Raw genomic sequence first — 14,404 nt, 5'->3', positions numbered from 1 at the left:
GCTGAGAAAAGCTGAGTAGAGCAAACTCCTAGTCTTGTAGTTGTGTTCACAAGTGGTGAATAGATGAAAGAGTCGGTTGTAAAAAAAAAACTCATTCAGTCTCTGAAGAAGATGTTCTTTCCCAATACATTCATCCGTGGTGCTAAACCAAAATAATGTAACTCCAGTGCTGCTAGGGTACAGAACAAAACTGTCAAACACACTAGTGCATCTGACCGTGCCAGCAAACACGCTAACATATCAGTATGAAACCAAATAGTCTGCTGCTAATTCTCTTATTAATCTTAAAACAGATTAGTGGGGGGGTCACGTGACGTCAATGGCGGAGTAGCTGTGTTTCTCGCCCGCTCCCGCAGCTTGGCATTTGTTTAGGCCTTTATATGTCTTATTTGGTTAAAGTCTCTGTTTATTTCGACTTTTAAACTTCGTACGATGCCAAGCACCCAGAAGAAGCTCAACCTTGGGTCGAAACCGGGCAAATCCGGAGGAAATCACCCTCCGCTCAGCGATCATGCTGTAGCGGTTATGGCGGAGGCCCAGTCGCTCCCACTTCTCGACCGAATGGACGTCGACAAATTGGTGGAGAGGATATCGGCGGAGGTGCTGAGGGCGGTGGAGGCCTCCTTTGAGAAGAAGATTGATCCAGTTCTGAAAAGACTGGAAACATGCGCAGCTAACATTTCTGCATTGGATGTTAAAATGAAGGAGGCAGAGGCACGTATATCAACGCAGGAAGATGTTGCAGCGGGATATGGCGCCAAGATTTCTGAAGTGGAGCTCAAGCTGGAGGCCGCTTTGGATAAGATTGATGACTTGGAGAACAGGAGCCGACGGTGTAACATACGTGTTATTGGGCTACCCGAAGGCAGTGAAGGTACCAACCCTGTGTCTTTTTTCAAAACGTGGTTACCGGAGTTGGTGGCTGTGAGTTTCAAGGGCGGCGCTGTTAAAATCGATCGCTGCCACCGGGTGCTTGCACGCCTCCCTTCCAGTGCCCAGCGACTCCGCGCGGTCATCATAAAGCTCCACAACTTCCAGGATAAAGCACGGATCATGCAAGCGGCTAGGAGGAGGCAGTCCTTATTTCATAATGGCATTCCTATTATGATATTCGAGGACTTCTCCGCCGCTGTTCTGAAGAAACGCCAGGGATTCTACCACGTCAAACAACGCCTTAGGGAGATGGGTGTCCCCTTCGCTATGATGTACCCGGCTGTCCTTAGGATCAAGATCGATGGCCAGGAGAAATCTTTTAGATCTCCAGAAGCAGTCTCAGCTTACCTGGATAACGTACCTCAAGGGGCGGGGCCGCGCTCATCCTCGGTGGCTCCAGTGGACTGTTGATCTGTGCTCCTGTCCCATACGTGAGGCATTCGCCAATCCCTCGTCTCCTCCTCCTCCTTTTTTTTTTCTTTTTTTCTTCCTTCCCTGTTTATTATTATTGTTATTTTTTCTGTTTGGTTTCTTTTTTTCTTTTCGGGTCTGCGCGGAGATAATAACCCCATACACATAGACTATTTTATTTAGCCATTTATAATCCGAATCCTTGTTTTAGCTGCGGGCGGGCAACTGTTTCACGTTACTGATTAAGAAAAGACTCGTACTCTGGTCCAGCATCGTTCTATGTCCAAGTTGGAAAGTTTGCTTGCGCCCCCTGCTGGGCGTTGGAGACCTTTGTCTGACCTCCATACTCACTGGTTTCTTGACGGTTCTGTTTCTTGTAAATAGTTTTTTGTTAATTGTTAGCAGAGCAGGACGTTTGTTTTTCTATGTGTATTTTACTTGCCACTGGTGTTGTAGAGCAGTGTTTGGGAGCCCTACATATCAGCTATGCTTTGGTCACCTGAGCGTGGTTCCATGCTTATTTCAAATATTGTATGATAAGTGATAATTCAGTGTTAAATGTTTGTTCCTGGAATGTAGGAGGTATACATAACCCTGTTAAACGGAAAAAAATATTGAGCTTTCTTAAGAGGGAGAATGTACATGTTGCCTTGTTGCAAGAAACTCACCTGTCTCCTCAGGAGCATCTAAAACTGAAACGTGATTGGGTCGGTCAAGTTTTTAGTTCCTCCTTTACGAGTAAGAGTCGCGGTGCAGCCATTTTAATACATAAACACCTACCGCTGACAGTTGACCAAACAATTTGTGATAAGTCTGGTAGATATGTTTCCTTAAAAGGCACCCTAGGTGGTCAGGCGGTGTCATTTCTGAATATTTACTTTCCGCCAGTACAGTCTAGCGACTTTATTGCTCATATTTTCTCTTCCTTTTCTGATTGGGTTTGTGATAATTCTGTGATAGCCGGTGATTTTAACTGTTATTTTTCTACAACTAAGGACAGATCCCCTCCTAAACAAATTCAAATGTCTACAAGGGCCAAAGCGCTTTTAGATACTTGTAACGAACTTGATCTGGTTGATACCTGGCGGACTCTTCATCCTAACGATAAAGAATTTACTTTTTTTTCCGGTGTTCATAGAACAAGTAGTAGGATCGATCTCGTTTTCACCCCCAAGCGATCACTGGGAAACATTTTGAGATGTACAATAGGCGATATTATTATATCAGATCATGCGCCGGTTTTTGTTCAGCTAAGCGATCTAAATCCTGTCCCTCGGTCTCATACCTGGAGATTTGACAATTTTTTGATTCACGACCCAAAATTCGAAATATTTTTAAATGATCAGCTTGAACATTTTTTAAAGGTCAATGCAACCCCTGAAGTTTCTCCAGGCCTGCTTTGGGACACCCTGAAGGCTTACACTCGTGGACTGATTATATCATATTCAGCAGGCCTGAAGCGGAAAAATCAGATGGAACAACGGAAATTAGAACTGGAATTGCACGAACTGCAAGCTAAACATAATGAATCACCTTCAGAGCAATTAAGGAATGAAATTCAGGTGGTTAAAACAGCTTTGGAGGCACTATTAACAAGAAAGGCTGAGAAATCTCTTTTCTTCATGAGGCAGAGGTTGTATGAGTTTGCTAATAAACCTAACCGCTATCTGGCCAATCTTCTTCATAATAAGGGTGCTGGTTGTAATATCCCATGTGTTAGAGACTCATCTGGTTTACCTAAATATGACAATTTAATTATTAATGATACTTTTAAAACTTTTTACAAGCAGTTATATACCTCCCAGTTTAAATCAACATTGGAACAAGGTATGCATCACTTCTTCTTAGGACTAAATCTACCTAAAGTTACTGAAATCCAAAGGGATGATTTATGTAAACCTATAACGCAAAGTGAAATTTTGAAAGTTATTCAGATGCTTCCAAATAACAAAGCCCCGGGTCCAGACGGGTTCACGGGGGAATTCTTTAAGAAATTTAGTACGATTCTGACTTCCCCACTGTATAAGATGCTTCTGTCCTCTTTTGAGGCAGGCACTCTCCCCCCCTCCTTAATGGAGGCTAATATTTCGCTAATTCTGAAGAAGGGGAAACCTCCAGAAGAATGCGCCTCCTATAGGCCTATATCTGTTTTAAATCTTGATTTGAAGATACTTGCTAAAGTCCTGGCTGTACGTCTTGAGCCAATACTACCTTCGATCGTTGAGAATGATCCAACTGGTTTTATACGGGGGCGGTATTCCACACATAGCATCAGGCGCCTACTTAACATTATTCAGCACTCATCTTTGTTCAACTCTGAGGCTCTAGTCATCTCACTTGATGCTGAAAAGGCCTTTGACCGTCTGGAATGGCCGTTTCTTCTTTTCACACTTCAAGAATTTGGTTTAGGTGACAACTTCGTTAAATGGATCCAGATCCTTTATACTTCCCCTCTTTCGGCAGTGATTACCAATGGTTATAGGTCGGACAATTTCAGTATTGAACGTGGCAGTCGGCAGGGCTGTCCGCTGAGCCCTTTGTTATTCGCCCTGGCTATGGAGCCCCTTGCCACAGCCATTAGGAAGGATGCTGCTATTGAAGGACTCTGTTTGAACAATTCTCAACATAAGATTTCACTTTATGCAGATGACGTCTTAATTTTTCTAAATTCTCCTGCTCACTCAATTCCTAGATTAGTTGCGTTAATTTCCCAATACGGCTCCTTCTCAGGCTACAAGATCAATTTTTCTAAAAGTGAGGCTATGCCCCTCTCTGTTCTAAATGAGGTTGATCCAAACATTTCTCAGCCTTTTCGTTGGTCTCCCTCCGGTTTCACTTATTTAGGGGTAAAGATTTCACAGAATCTAAAAGAAATGTATAGTCTGAACTACACCCCTTTAATTCAGACCATCAATCGCGATTTGGGTAGGTGGTGCAGCCTCCCTCTGTCTCTCTTAGGTCGTATTCATCTGGTCAAGATGAATATCCTCCCTCGCCTCTTGTATTTATTCCAGATGTTACCGCTTGCTCTGTCAAAAAGGTTTTGTCAAAATTAAATGGTTCAATTATTTCTTTTATATGGCGTAAGAAAAGACCTAGGCTGAGATACAGTTTTCTGTGTTTGCCTGTTCAGAAAGGTGGTCTTGCCGCTCCCTCCTTCCCACAATACCTCTTGGCTGCACAGTTTAAATTTCTTACAGAATGGTTTATGGACGATCCGGATTCCATTTACCTCAGCGCTGAGTCCGCTTCTTTAAAGGGTATCCGTTGCGGAACCTGCTATATATTTCCTCAGGTAAAGCCACAGTTCTAACACAAGATAATATGGTGCTAAAGAATATGCTCGTTGTTTGGCGCAAAGTCAGGCGCCTGGAAGGATATTATAATTGTTTCTCCCTTCTTACTCCTATTCATGAAAACCCTGACTTCTTACCTGGTCTTCGGGCTGGTTTTGAGGACTGGTCTCAAAAAGGGATTAATACAGTGGGTGATCTTGTTCATGAGAACTCTCTTCTTACTTTTAATCAACTGAAAAGCAAGTTTGGTCTGACCAATAAGGATTTTTTGAAGTACTTTCAGGTAAAGCACTATATTACTTCTAAATTGAAGGATTTGAATGGAGGGTTTGGTCTTTCTCCTATAGAATCACTCATGGTAAAAACTACCCAACTAAAATGTATCACTAAAAAGATTTATAACATTCTCTCTGAATGGATAACTCTAACAAAATCAAGGGCCAATGGGAATCAGACGTAGGCGCTATAGATGCTGAAGCTTGGGATGAGTTGTGTTGTCGTCCTTTTAAAGCCTTGGCATCTAATTCTATTTGGGAAAGGCAGTTTAAACTTATAAATAGGCTTTATATTACACCCGAGAAGAGACACATAATGTTTCCAGCTTTGCCTAATCTCTGTAACAAATGTCAGTCTGCTGTTGGTTCCTTTTTTCATTGTCTGTGGAGCTGCCCTGTTATTCTACAGTTTTGGAGATCACTCATAGACAAGCTATGTACTATATTTAATTGCCGACTGCATCTGGGTCCAAGGACTTGCTTGTTAGGACTAAATGATGAGCTACCTGACGATTGTTAACCTTTTTCATTGTTTATGAATATTGCTGTTGGCTTTCTCTTTCTGCCTCCCACGTCCTGCTATACATGTAGATGCATCTTTGTCCTGTGTGTGTATATGCTGGTCACTGCTGTTTCCCTGCTTTGCAATTAAAAGTTCAAAAACAAACAAACAAACAAAAAAACAGATTAGTGTGTTTACAATTGAAGTGTTCTCTCAAGTTTTATCATAAACATTTTGTATTTTTGTATGTCTCATATAAGCTTGTTCACAAAAATGCATTTTACAAGAAAAACCTCACTCAGGCCAGCAGGAGTCACTGTATGGAGCACTGAAATCCAAAGCATCTCTCCATGAGAGATCAAATTAGATGAACTGAGTTGCATTGAGTTAAAAAACGATAAAATTCAGAGTGGCAAAAGAACCATAGTTAGCTTCACGATAGTGTTTGGCTGTCACATACACTGTTTTGTCTTCTCAAAGAGGTTGTTTAGGTGCTCTCTTTATTTGTCCAATATAACCTTGAGCACAGGGGCATTTGAGCTTGTCGACTGTGATGTTGTGCTGCAGTTTATGAACTGTCTAACAGGAAACTTCTTACCACTGTGTGGAAAAGTAAAAAAACACATAGTAATAGTAGTAAATATACAGTTTTGTTATGTGCATGCATTTGTCACATCTGTAGTTTTGCTTCAGATGATTCAGCCATTAGAATCTGCCATTGTCTTTTAACTATATCCTTAAGTTGCTGATCATTATGGTTAAATTCAGTGATGAAGGTTATTCTTTTTGTTTTTTGAATTGAGTTTCTTTTTTCAGTACTTCAGCTCTTGATTATATTAAAGTGTAGTTGTAAGTTTTGTCAGTTGTGTAAGAGTGGCACTTTCCTTTTTAAATCTTGAATATCCTTAACCTCTTCTCTGAGCCCTTGGTATTTCTCCAGCTTCTCGTGTTCCTTCTTCCTGATGTTGCTGTCATTCGGAACCGCTACATCGATCACTACGGCCGTCTTCTTCTGTTTGTCTACCACCACTATGTCCGGTTGGTTAGCCACCACCATTTTGTCCGTCTGTATCTGGAAGTCCCACAGGATCTTAGCTCGGTCATTCTCCACCACCCTTGGGGGCATCTCCCATTTTGACCTCGGGACTTCCAGGTTATACTCGGCACAGATGTTCCTGTACACTATGCCGGCCACTTGGTTATGGCGTTCCATGTATGCCTTGCCTGCTAGCATCTTGCACCCTGCTGTTATGTGCTGGATTGTCTCTGGGGCATCTTTACACAGCCTGCACCTGGGGTCTTGCCTGGTGTGATAGACCTCAGCCTCTATGGATCTTGTGCTCAGAGCTTGTTCTTGTGCTGCCATGATTAGTGCCTCTGTGCTGTCTTTCAGTCCAGCTTTGTCCAGCCACTGGTAGGATTTCTGGATATCAGCCACCTCCTCTATCTGCCGGTGGTACATACCGTGCAGGGGCCTGTCCTTCCATGATGGTTCCTTGCCTTCCTCCTCTTTCTTGGGTTTCTGCTGCCTGAGGTATTCACTGAGCACTCGGTCAGTTGGGGCCATCTTCCCAATGTATTCTTGGATGTTCGTTGTCTCATCCTGGACTGTGGTGCTGACACTCACCAGTCCCCGGCCCCCTTCCTTCCGCTTAGCGTACAGCCTCAGGGTGCTGGATTTGGGGTGAAACCCTCCATGCATGGTCAGGAGCTTTCTTGTCTTTATGTCAGTGGCTTCTATCTCCTCCTTTGGCCAGCCTATTACCCCAGCAGGGTACCTGATCACGGGCAGGGCGTACGTGTTGATGGCCCGGATCTTGTTCTTACCATTCAGCTGACTCCTCAGGACTTGCCTGACCCTCTGCAGGTACTTGGTGGTTGCAGCTTTTCTAGCGGCCTCTTCATGGTTCCCATTCGCCTGCGGGATCCCCAGGTACTTGTAACTGTCCTCTATGTCTGCAATGTTGCCTTCTGGTAGTTCAATCCCCTCAGTTCTGACTACCTTCCCTCTCTTTGATACCATCCGGCTACACTTCTCCAGTCCGAACAACATTTTGATGTCATTGTTGTATATCCTGGTGGTGTGGATCAGTGAATCGATGTCTTGTTCACTCTTGGCATACAGCTTGAGGTGGCTGACAACAATTTCATTCCTCAGTCAGTTTCCGTAGCCAGTCTTGTCAATGATCTCACTGAGAGGATTCAGGCCAGTGCAGGCCTATGCAGAACAGCAGTGGCGACCAGTGTTCCCTCTAATGTTTCATGTGTCTGAGCAAACACACAAACTCCCTGAGCGTCCCTTGGACCACTGTGAGCGACAGCAGACGTGTGCACTGTGGTCACGCCAGCATCAAATCCAATCCAAGTTACATGTTTATTAAAATAATCAAATTACAGCATTTACATTTCTGTTAGACTACTTTTAATTAACTGCTTTAGCCCACTTACAATGAAAATTAAAAACAATCTTGTTCATGACCTGTGTAGCATGTTAACACTATTGGAAGTAAAAATAACTTGAACTCCAATTTTGAAAACACAAGTTTCTTTTGTTTTTTTTTCATAAAGCTCTGACTTGTATTATGAGTCTGTGGTCTGGGAGAGAGTCTGTAACTCTGTCTGCAAAATACAGTAAATAATGACCAATGTTGGGTAATTAATTATATAGTTACTTCTTCAAAAAAGTAACTGAGTTATGCAAACAAAGTGTTTTGCAGCTGTTTACCTAAAAATGCAGCCAAGGCGTTTTTTAAATAAACAAACTATTTACAGAACAATCAGCTGTTCTGCATCAAATCTGATGCCACACAAATTATTTGTTCACTCCAAAAAATAATTTCTGTCCACTATGAGATGAAGGAGAACAACAGCCTGATACCTGCAGGCCTGACAGCAGCAGATGTGTCACTGCTGTAACACCTGTAACACTCAGCAGGCGCCTCAACAGTCGACACACACAACAAAACTGTTGACTAGACTACACACTAACTACACACTAACTACACACTAACTACACACTAACTACACACTAACTACACACTGACTACACACTAACTACACACTAACTACACACTAACTACACACTAACTACACACTAACTACACACTAACTACACACTGACTACACACTAACTACACACTAACTACACACTAACTACACACTAACTACACAAGATTTGTGCGAAACGTCTGAAATCTCTCACAATATCTCAAAACACCGCCGTCACTCCTAAAACTTCCCCCTCCCTTAACAACTAAATGCCATGTTGCCATATCATGTTTTGATTGGTCGACATGGTACATTTTTCCACCAATAGGAAAGGCTGAGGGAGGGGGGCTGTTTTTGTTCACAGGCTTTCGAGCTATTTTCTTATAAAACGGCGTTTTTACCGTTTCTTCCTGCAGTAACTATAAACAACGACAGTATTCAGGAAGAAAACCAAACATTGCAGATATTTTATCATAACTCTGGTTTTACGTGGCCGATCAACACAATTTAAAAACTGGTATAAAGTCCACACTTTGTCCGTCAGTTGTTCCGTCTGTCCTGCTCACATCTCCAATGGTTGTACACGTTGTCATTAACGTGGCTTCACTCCACATCAGCACCGGTGTCGGCACATATTTACTTTAATTTCAATTCAGGTTAGAATTTTTTTGTGTGCAGATTTTCTCTGCGCAGAGACCGTGCCATCAGGGCGCAATTGTGCACGTGCGCAGCTTAGACGGAACATTGGTGGGGACAGAGCATCTCTTTGGTAGATCCCGCACTTGATGGTCACTTGTGCTATTGGCTTGAAGTTGGCCTCTAGTGTTGTCTAGTCACCCCCACCCGAGATTGGGTACCTATCCCCAAGTGCAATAGAAGAAGGATCATTGAATGCGGGAGGAACTGACCTGAAAGAGAGAATCATGGCAAAGCTTGAAACCTGGATCCTCCGCTGCCTCCTTATCCTCCAGTTACCATGACTACGTGAAGTACCCTCAGAAGATCTACTAGATGATGTGAATGCAGCACTACGGACGCCGCCACCATTACCGAGATTAACAAGCTGATCTACACCACGGCAGCAGTGATCAGATCAAGGTCAGGGATCAGAGCTGCAGAAAGGTGCAACAAAGAAGGTGCCTAAGAACTACAGCAAACTGTCCATACCTGAGGCCTTGAGAACTGCCAAGCAAAGACTCACAGCCTTGGCCAGCTGCTTGAAGAGGTACACGAGAGCGATAAAAGGCAGGAGAATAAACTAGCTGTTCTCCACAGAACCGGCCAAAATGTACTCTCAGTGGCAGGGGAACAATGTGAGAACGGCACCGCCAAGGCTGGAGATGGTGCAATACTGGAAGACCATAACAGCAATTCTCAGTGGGGAAGGTAACAGTGGTCCCAGTGGTAATTGGAGCACTACGTGCAGAGACTCCCAAGCTAGGCGAGTGGCTCCAGCAGATCCCAGGAACAACGTCAGAGATCTCTGTCCAGAACAGCGCAGAACTAGGAACAGCTAAGATACTGTGCAGGACCCTCAAGCTCTATATGAACCGGACCATTTAAGCATAGAATCCCAGACCTCCCCTGCTATCTCCTCCAGCTTATCCGAGGCTTAGGGTCAGGGTTAACGACCCAGAGACCCTCTACTCACCCATCAGGTACTTTTTTTTTGCAATTTATATAATTACTATGCACTTAGTACTCTAAGTTGTTTTATTATGTATGTTGTATTCTTGTACAGCACTTTGGTCAACGCTCCTGTTGTAATTAAATGTGCTATATAAATAATTTAACTATTAAACTATTAAACTTAATGCAGACATATTATTAAAATCTGGGCTATAATGGTTGGATTGATGTATAGCAACTTGAAATGCTCCCAAAAACGGCACTACAGCATGTAAAAATATAAAGTAAGCTCTGGCGGACTTGGTTCTATGGTAGGTCTTAAAGGGTTAAGCCAAGAAATCTGAGGTGTCCTGTCATCTCCACCACCTCCAGAGGAGTCTGCTGATGTGTGCCTTCAGGAGAATCTTATCTCTAAGAGAGGAGAGGTCAGGAGAATTAACCAGCTGTTCTCCACTGAACTGTCCAAGGTGTACTCTCAGTGGCAGGGGAACAATATGAGAACAGCATCACCAAGGCTGGAGACGGTGCAATACTGGAAGAGCATATGGAAGAAGGATGCAACCCATAACAGCCATGCTCAGTGGCTAGTGGATCTAAGAGCAGACCAACTTCATTGGACAGGCTCCAGTAACCATCAAAGTGACAGACAGCCAAGAAAGAGTCTCAAGCATGAGAAATTGAACAGCACCAGGCCCTGACATGATTCATGTACTCTATGAGCAGCTCAAATGAACCAGCTGCTAATGGATGAGACACACCCAGAATGGATTATGGAAGGATCCAGAGGGGGGGGCCTGTCCCAACCAACTGCTGGCCAGCAACCTGCCTCATACCACAACATGGAAGCTGCTTTCAGGAATCATAGTGGCTAAGGTGAACAGAAAAAGGGCTCAGCACATGAGTGGGGGACATAAAGGAATGGGCAGGAACACCAGAGGGGCAAAATACAACCACTTCTTTGCATGCTTTGAGGTGAAGGGGCCAGAGGCAGCCGTGGCTAAGCTTCAAGGTGCAGGAATATGAGGTGAGGCGCACACTGAGGGGATGGAACCCCAGGAAGGCTGCCAGTCCAGATGGGGTGAAGGGAAGGGTCCTAAAAAATGTGCAGACCAGCTGGCTGGGGTCTTCACTAAGATGCTTCACTGTCCCAGTCCTGCATCCCGCCGTGCCTAAAGCCGGCCACAATCGTCCCACTGCCTAAGCAGACAAACATTAGCAGCCTCAACGACCAGCTGCTCTAGCACCCGTTATAATGAAGCGTTTCGAGAAACTGGTCCGGCGTCACATCATGTCCTGCCTGCCACCAACACTCGACCCGCTCAAGTTCGCATACAGAGCTAACAGATCAGCTGACGACGCCATTGTTACAACGCTCCACACCACCATCTCTCACCTGGAACAACAGGGGTGTTACGCCAAGCTGCTCTTTGCTGACTTTGCTGACTGCCTTCAATACGATGCTCCTGGACAGACTAATAGTAAAACCGCTGGATATCGGACTTCCTTCTACCACCTGCAGCTGGAGCAGAGACTTCCTGTCAGATCGTGTACAGAGAGTTAGAGTGGGCCCTCATCTTTCCTCAGTGTTTCCTTAACACCGGCTCTCCACAAGGCTGTGTAGTGAGTCCCCTACTGTACACTCTGTACACACATGACTGTGTCAGTACCCACTGGTGGGGCTCATCTCTGGGGGAGATGAGACGCCATACAGAGCTGAGGTTAAAAGGCTGACAGATTGGTGTGCAGTCAACAAGCTGGACCTCAATACCAACAAGACAAAAGAGCTGGTAGTCGACTTCAGAAGGAGGAAGTCTGAGCTGCAGCCCGTCAGCATTAACAGGGAGTGTGCGGAAAGGGTGTCCAGTTCCAGGTTCCTTGGTGTGCACATAGACACAGACCTCCAATGGAGCTCAAACACCTCGGCTGTTTTAAAGAAGGCCCAGCAGAGTCTCCATGTTGTATTCTCTCTCAAGGTATCCTACAAATTACTTTCTCTGGGACTGCTTGACACCGCTTTTAGTCTGTATTTTTTCTGCAATGCGTCGGAATGATTCAGAGTCTACAGTGGAAATCGGCAACATTTCCTTGGTGATATAGCCAGCAAAGAGCTTCCTCAGTTCAGCAACACTAAGACCTGTTGCTCTTTAGTCTGTTTTCACCTGTTTAGCATGTTTGTCCAGTATAAGTGGATGTGGTAGCCGCAGTGGTTATGTCAGTGGGTTTCTCTGTGAATTTCACATTCCCGTGGCAGTGTGCTCAGATTTGAAGTGGAATTTTTCACTGTAGAAAGAACTTTTCTTCCCACAAGGAGTGAACAGCGGACGCTAATGTTTTTGTCACTTTTTCCACAATGAAACACAAATTAATGTCAGCACTTCCCAGCTTTAAATGCTGCATGGCCGTACTCTCTCCCACACTCCATATTATCAGTTGTTGATATTACACACGTGTCTGTTGCTACCACAGATGTCACATGCTGCTACGTCATTGTCATGAGACACTCTCACAAACAAAATCATGGTTTAATAATGCAGTAACAGCGTGCTTATGGGAAAGTAGTAATCTAATTACAGTAATCTAATTACTTTTTTGCAATAGTAATCCCTTGCTCTACTCGTTACTTGAAAAAAGTAATCAGATTACAGTAACATGTTACTTAACACGTTACTGCCCATCTCTGGTGCCAAGTATGGCCTGGAAGTCTTGAGGTCAAAATGGGAGACGCCCCTAGGGTGGTCGAGACTGACAGAGCTAAGACCCTGTGGGACTTTCAGATACAGACGGACAAATTCGTGACGGCTACCCAACCAGACTTAGTAGTGAATGTGGCACTACAGTAGAATAATTTATTACTTTGCATAGAGAAATGGAGCAGAATAAAGTCAAAATTTCAAGAATAAACTTGAAATACTATTTTGAGGAAAATTCAAGACTAAAGTTGAAATAATATTTTAAGAATAAAGTTGAACGGTGGAGATTAAAGCTGTTGTTTCACATTAAACAATAGTGTAGATAAGTTGTTGAAGACATGGTGCCTCTGCTCAGAAGTAAAAACCACGCAAACTTGGAAGAGTTGTGCAAAATGAAATAGTTATCAATGGATTCAAGGATATTGATGGTTACACGCTTAAAGAGGGTATATGCTGCATCACAAGACACAATAAGGCAGCTGATCAAGTTGTTTCACTAACTCATCAACACCAAGCATTCTGTAAAGTTGGTATGAGGCAGTTGGTTGACTTAAAACCAAAACTGTAATCTTGACATTTATTCTCAAAATTGTTTTTTTTTTTTTAACTTTTTTTCTCAGAATAGTATAGTTTAATCTTGAAGTTTCAACTTTATTCTCAACATGATCAAAACTTATTTTTCTTGATGTGACCCTATATTCTATCATAACTTTCAGATTAGCATCTACGGTATGAAAATATCTGAATGTAAAATGTTTAATCAGCTGTTTTGCCAAGTCTCTGCATTCATTTTTCATATTTTAATCCTGCCGTAGATATTGACAGCTAACCATGTAATACAGTTCAAGCCTTTAATTCAACTGTTTTTTTTTTAAATTTTATTTTAATATCATTTTTGAAAAATCATGTGTGTGGCTTGAACCGTTGTTTGATTTATACAGTGGGGCAAAAAAGTATTTAGTCAGCCACCGATTGTGCCAGTTCCCCCACTTAAAATGATGACAGAGGTCAGTAATTTGCACCAGAGGTACACTTCAACTGTGAGAGACAGAATGTGAAAAAAAAATCCATGAATCCACATGGTAGGATTTGTAAAGAATTTATTCGTAAATCAGGGTGGAAAATAAGTATTTGGTCACCTCAAACAAGGAAAATCTGTGGCTCTCACAGACCTGTAACGTCTTCTGTAAGAAGCTTTTCTGTCCCCCACTCGTTACCTGTATGAATGGCACCTGTTTGAACTCATCATCTGTATAAAAGACACCTGTCCACAGCCTCAAACAGTCAGACTCCAAACTCCGCCATGGCCAAGACCAAAGAGCTTTCGAAGGACACCAGGAAAAGTATTGTAGACCTGCACCAGACTGGGAAGAGTGAATCTACAATAGGCAAGCAGCTTGGTGTGAAAAAATCAACTGTGGGAGCAATCATCAGAAAATGGAAGACATACAAGACCACTGATAATCTCCCTCGATCTGGGGCTCCACGCAAGATCTCATCCCGTGGGGTCAAAATGATCATGAGAACGGTGAGCAAAGATCCCAGAACCACACGGGGGGACCTGGTGAATGACCTGCAGAGAGCTGGGACCAAAGTAACAAAGGTCACCATCAGTAACACACTACAACGGCAGGGAATCAAATCCCGCAGTGCCAGACGTGTTCCGCTGCTGAAGCCAGT

General features: G+C 43.5%; 1 protein-coding gene across 7 annotated transcripts in view; it reads left to right on the top strand.

Annotated features, from left to right (window-relative positions):
- The window catches only part of nrxn3a (neurexin 3a), a 208,152-nt gene that overhangs the window by 145,100 nt on the left and 48,648 nt on the right, over positions 1 to 14,404 (top strand). The gene's annotated exons all lie outside the window — the stretch shown is intronic.

This window comes from Astatotilapia calliptera, chromosome 19 (assembly GCF_900246225.1).
Source record: "Astatotilapia calliptera chromosome 19, fAstCal1.2, whole genome shotgun sequence".
In the NCBI taxonomy this organism is placed as follows: domain Eukaryota; kingdom Metazoa; phylum Chordata; class Actinopteri; order Cichliformes; family Cichlidae; genus Astatotilapia; species Astatotilapia calliptera.
This window is presented reverse-complemented; position numbering and strand designations above follow the sequence as displayed.